The sequence below is a fragment of the Dromiciops gliroides genome, chromosome 3, assembly GCF_019393635.1.
Source record: "Dromiciops gliroides isolate mDroGli1 chromosome 3, mDroGli1.pri, whole genome shotgun sequence".
In the NCBI taxonomy this organism is placed as follows: Eukaryota; Metazoa; Chordata; class Mammalia; order Microbiotheria; family Microbiotheriidae; genus Dromiciops; species Dromiciops gliroides.
Window position 1 is genome coordinate 492532250 of NC_057863.1, and position 6000 is coordinate 492538249.

A 6000-nucleotide genomic window follows, 5' to 3' on the forward strand; every position below is an offset into this window, starting at 1 on the left:
TTAGAGGAGCATGGTATTGAATACCACAATACGATATATGCAGAAATACAAGCTCTCACCAGATTCTGGGTCCTTACTATAAAATATCACTGCTTTCTGTTTCAGCCGAACTCCTACAGCCAGTCTACAAATGGCCAGTACTAACAGAATGCTATATTTGATTGTATACTTGATGCCTTAGAGTTATAAACATTCACAGTGGGTGCTTGCCTAAAGCATGCTTTTCCTTACAACTTAATATTATTTCTATATCAGACATGAGCCAGGAAGACTCAGGCCCAAAGGGCTCCAGAAATAACGTAAAGAGTCAGGTCCAACCCTCCCAATTCACACAGAAATGAACCGGCAGCCTTGACCCCTCCTCTGTGAAAACAGAGAAGAAAGCAGGCACATACATAGAAAGCCCAGGGAGTACCTTCTGTGTTGGAGTTACTTCAAGAAAAACGGGTTAGGGATGCTGGCGGGCTGTTGGATGAATGCCAAGGAGTACCAGGACCAAGGTACAGATGAGCAGTGCTGAGATAAGATACTGCAGAAGACCATAATCAGAGTTACAGATGCTGGAATGAAGTGACCATACCAACCCACCAAAGGCTGAGAGGTGCTGAACCTTAAACTTTCAATGAGGCCATGAGTCCACTCACAATGCAATTCAATAATTAGGCCTATGAGGTTCCCTGATCTCTACTGTCTTCTAAAAATCCTATACTATGTTTAATGTCCTTGTTAGCCTTATTTTTGTAGAGAGCTGGGGAAGCCCATTGAGATATAGGCCAGAGGACTGTGGGAAGATGGTTCATTCTAGGATGCAGAAGATCCCAGATATACCATAAACACTCCATCTGCCCTTAGAAATGTGTCATTTTACTAAGAAATTTTTTAAATTACCTTTTAGATTCCCCACTCAACCCATAAATCCACAGAGGGACCCCTAAGTCCTGCAGAGATCAAGCAAGGATGGAAACAGTCAGCCCCTGGAGCCTTCTGAAGGGCTCTGGCTTGCCCTGACTGAGCTCAGCAGGGGAAAAACCCAGCCCAATCAGAGTCTTCCCAAGGATGGCCACTGCAATAACTGAGCAGAGCGAGAGTGATTACAAGCCATTCTGGGTAGATCCAATGTGATTATCCCAGCCTAAACTAAATGCCTAGCCAGAGCCGAGGCAGGGAAAAGTAACTTCAGCTCTGGTGGGCAGGACCATCATAGCATTTCCTGTCTGAGCCAAACAAAATCTTAGCTAGGACCTACAATGCTGGAGCCCAGCCAGAAAGCAGCCCAAGGTCAGCTGCAGTAGAGAGGCCCCAGGTAAAATCCTTCTAGAATGGTCCCTGAAGCCTAGGGTGAGAACCTAGCAGGGAAATAGACCCTGAGCCCAGAAGTTAAGGGGCATTTATGATGAAAAAGCCAGCAGACATTTGGAATCACACAGCCGGAGAGAAACAAACAAATAAAAAGGTTACACATTTGTTTAATTGAAAGGAAATATGTTGGGATGAAATGTTCACATCAATAAGGAGATAAGGGAAATTTTTCTGTCGGAATCCTAATATTTTAAGGATCATAGAGAAAGAGTAAAATAACAGAAGATCTGTGTGTGTTTGAGAGCCTGTTTTAATGGTTTTAGAAAAAGGCAAAAAAAGGGAGGGACAGGAGATTATATTGGGGAAGACAAGAATAAAGGACAGAAATCATTGTCGTAATAGAAGTACATAAAATGAAGAGTACATGGTCATGGAGGAAAGGGTAGAGGAAATAGGCATCCCACGAATCTCAATTTCATCTGGATCAGATAAAGGAAGATTAGACATAATTATACACAGAGAGAAAGAGATTTTGTTATAGAAATACATAAACTCAAAATGGAAATAAGAAAGGACAGGAACAGTGGGAAAGGGGGTCAAGAGGACACTAAGAAGGACAGAATAGTTAAGGGAACAGTCATAAGCCAAATAAACTCAAATGTCAGAGGCAAAATCATAAAAGAGGGGATTAAAAGGAAAGGAAGAAAGGTAAAAACCTGGATCAGGGTGAGCTAAGAAGAAGAGAAGAGCTGAAACAAAGAGCAAGCTCTTTTCCTCATAAGATCAAAAGGATCAGGCAAACTCTCTCTTCTACCATCTTTTTATTGGTAAAGAGGGAGGTAAGAACAAAGAAGGGAAGATTTATATGAGGACATAATAGAAGGAAATACACAAATGGCAATCATAACTGTGAATTCATTCACTCAGAAATGAAAGAGTTGTGCAGAATGGAGTAGAAAATCAGGTCCAATTAAATGTTGTTTGCAAGAAACACACTAGAAACCCAAAGATTTACACAGAATTAAATGAAGAGCTGAAGTAAAATCCATTATGCTTTTTGTTGTTATTCAGTTGTTCTATTTAGGGTTTTCTTGGCAGAGATACTGGAGTGGTTTTCCTTCTGTAGTTCATTTTACAGATGAGGAAACTGAGGAAAACAGGGATAAGTGACTTGCTGAGGGTTGCAGGTGTCTGAGGCCAGATTTGAACTTAGGATGATGAGTCTTCCTGATTCTAAACCCAGTGTTCTACCCACTTCTACACCTAATTGCCTCCTGTACCACCTAGCTGCTTTATGCTTTAACTGAACTCAAAAACAGGTGTAGCAATCATGATTTCAGATAAAGCTACAGCAAATATAGATAAGGAAAAAAGATAAGCAGGGAAGCTATACTATGTTTAAAAGCATTAAAGATAAATCAATGTCAACACTTTATATCTGTGTGTGTGCCTAATAACAAAACATCTAAAAACTTAAAGAAAAAGTTAATTGAGGGGCAGATAGGTGGCGCAGTGGGTAGAGCACCGGCCCTGGAGTCAGGAGTACCTGGGTTCAAATCTGGCCTCAGACACTTAAGACCTACTAGCTGTGTGACCCTGGGCAAGTCACTTAACCCCAATTGCCTCACTAAAAAAAAAAAGTTAATTGAATTTGTGGGAGAAGTAGATCATAAAACTACAATAGCAGTACCTTTTTTAGCAATAATGTACCTTTTTCAGACCTAGAAAATATAACTTTAAGAAAAAAGAAAAAAGTTAAGAACATGAATAGAACTTTAGAAAAATTAGAGATGATAGCTCTTGGGAACTTACTGAACTGTACATGGCACCTTTACAAAAATTGAGCATATATTACAGGGGCAAAAATATAGAAAAGCAGAAACACTAAATACATCCATTAACGATTATAATTAAATAAAAATTATATTCAATAAAGGGTCCTTAAAGAAAAAACTAAAAAGTAATTGGTGACTAAATAACATAATTGTAAAGAACTAGTGCTTCAAGGAACAAATTATAGAAATAATAGAAAATGTCATTAAGGAAAATGAAAATGAAACAATATCAAAACTTATGGGATGAAGGTAAAGCAGTTCTGAAGGGAAATGTTATTTCTCTAAACACTTTCATCAAAAAAGAAAGAATGAAGAAATGAGTTGGGCATGCAATTTTAAAATCATGAACAATAAAAAACAAAAGTATCCAACTAAATAACAAAGTATAAATAATGAAAATTAAAGAAGAAATTAACAAAATAGAAAGCAAAAAAAGAATAAAATTAGGAATTGAGTTTTGGGAGACTAATAAAATAGGTAAACAGCCAATTTAATCTTTTAAAGGAGAAAACTAAATTGCTCTTAACAAAAATGAAAAAGAGAAACTTAAAACAATTGAAAAGAAAAGAAAATTATGAAAATCTATTTTTTCTTTTTTGTTTGGTTTGGTTTGGTTTTTTGCAGGGCAATGAGGGTTAAGTGACTTACCCAGGGTCACACAGCTAGTAAGTGTCAAGTTTCTGAGGCCAGATTTGAACTCAGGTCCTCCTGAATCCAGGGCTGATCCTCTATCCACTGTGCCACCTAGCTGCCCCGAAAATCTATTTTTTCTAATTACATGCTAACAAAACTATTATCTTAGAGGAAATAGGTGTAAAATAGTGTATAAGAGATGTAAAATAGATGTAAAAAAGTAAACTACTCATATTAACAAAAAAAGAAACAAACTACTTAAAAATGCAATTTCAGAAAAATAAATTGAACAAGCTAAAAATGAACTCCCAAAGGGAAAAAACAACAACAGGTATCAGATATTCAAAAAATAATTAATTGCAACACTATATAAAATATCTGCAATAATAAGAAAAGAAGGCACCCTTCCAATCTCTTTCAATGATACAAATATGGTCTTGATACTTAAATAAGGGAGAGACAAGTCAAAGAAAGAAAACTAGGCCAATATCTCTAATGAACATTGAAGAAAAATTTAAATAAAACTTGAGCAAGTAGGCTACAACATATTGGGACATTCTCCAAATCATCAATGCCTTATTCAAGGCATCTAGGTAGTATAGTTCCTAGTTTTTTAAACTGTAGGTCAAGACCCCATATGGGGTCACAGAATTGAATGTGGGGTTTGTGAAAAATTTGGCAACAGTAAATGGTTATGTATACCTATTTTATATACCTATATACCCAGGGTCATGAAAAAATTTCTTAAGTGAAAAGGGGCCACGAGTGGAAAGAGTTTAAGTATAGTTTAGTATAGTGGATAGAGGTCTGAATCTATCCTCAGCTATACCCAAAGAAGGTCACAACCTTGATTTAGCTTTAAGTGTTCTCTTTCCATGATCAAGAATAACTTTATATTATCACAATCTCCTATGCCTTTCCCTATTCCTCATTCCTCTCAAAATTATTCTCTATTGCATTGTACACCATTGATCACCTTCTCATCCAGAATAAACTCTTCTCTCTGGGTTTTCAAGACATTGCTCTCTCCTGGTTCTCCTAACTGTCTTACTCCTCTTCCTCAGTCTCCTTTGCTAGATCTTCATCCACATCACATCTACTAACCTGTGGGTTGTACACTCAAGCTCTGTCCTGAGGCCCTCTTGTGTCTGTCTGTCTGTCTGTCTGTCTATCTCTCTCTCTCTCTCCCTCACTCACTCACTCCCTCCCCCCCAACTCCCTCTCTCTCTGTGTCTCTGTATGTGTGTTTCTCTCTGTCTCTGTCTCTTTCAGTGACCTCATCTACACTTATCCATCACCTCTAAGCAGATGACCAATCATCCAGTTCTAATATCTCTCCTGATTCCCAGTAATTTATCACTGACTGCCTAGTGAACATTTCAAACTAGATGTCTGCAGTCATTTCAAACTCAGCATGTCGCAAATAAAACCATAATCTTTCTCCTTAAACCCACCCATTTTCCAAACTTTCCAATTACCATCAAAGAAGTTACTATCATTTACTATTACCATCCTTCCAGTCACTCAGGTTCATGTCAGTGACTCTTTACTTCCTTCAACACACTTAAAAATTCAGTTGTCAGATCTTAAAATTTCTCTATCAACAACATCCTGCCCAAACCCCACCTTTGTCTTCTCATTCACATAGCTACAGCCCTAGTTTAGCTCTTCATCACCTCTCACCTAAACTACTACAATACCCTGCTATTTGATCTTCCTAATCTCTCACTAATCCAATCCATATTTCATATAGCTGCAGGTTTTTTTTTCCAAAAGCACAATATCTTATCATGTCATCCACTGGACTCAACAAACTCAAGTGGTTCCCTATTGCCCCAAGGATCAAACTTAAACTCATATTTTTGACACTTAATATTCTTCACAATTTGGTCCTTTCTTACCTTTCCATTCTTTTTACACTTTATTGTCCTCCTCTTTGCATTCTGAAATGCAGCCATAATGGCCTACTCACTGGTACATGCTTAATAAATGCTTGCTGATTCTGACAGATGACATGCTGGCACTTTGCAATCATTGCTTCCTTTTCTACAAGTTTTTTTTTAATCCATTTAATAAGAGAAGTCAAGTTCATTGGTTTGATGCTTTCAGACTTTATTATATATGTTTTTAAAAGTCAGGACATTTGCCCTTCCTCAATTCTATGGTACTAATTGATCTTTCAAAAGATGGCTGACATTTGCCCAGCAATAATGTCTGCCAGTTCTTTCACAAC

General features: G+C 37.5%; 1 pseudogene; it reads right to left on the minus strand.

Moving 5' to 3' along the window:
- Positions 1-5725, minus strand: part of LOC122747821 — a 94475-nt pseudogene extending 88750 nt beyond the window's left edge.
- Between the last annotated feature and the right edge of the window lie 275 nt (positions 5726-6000).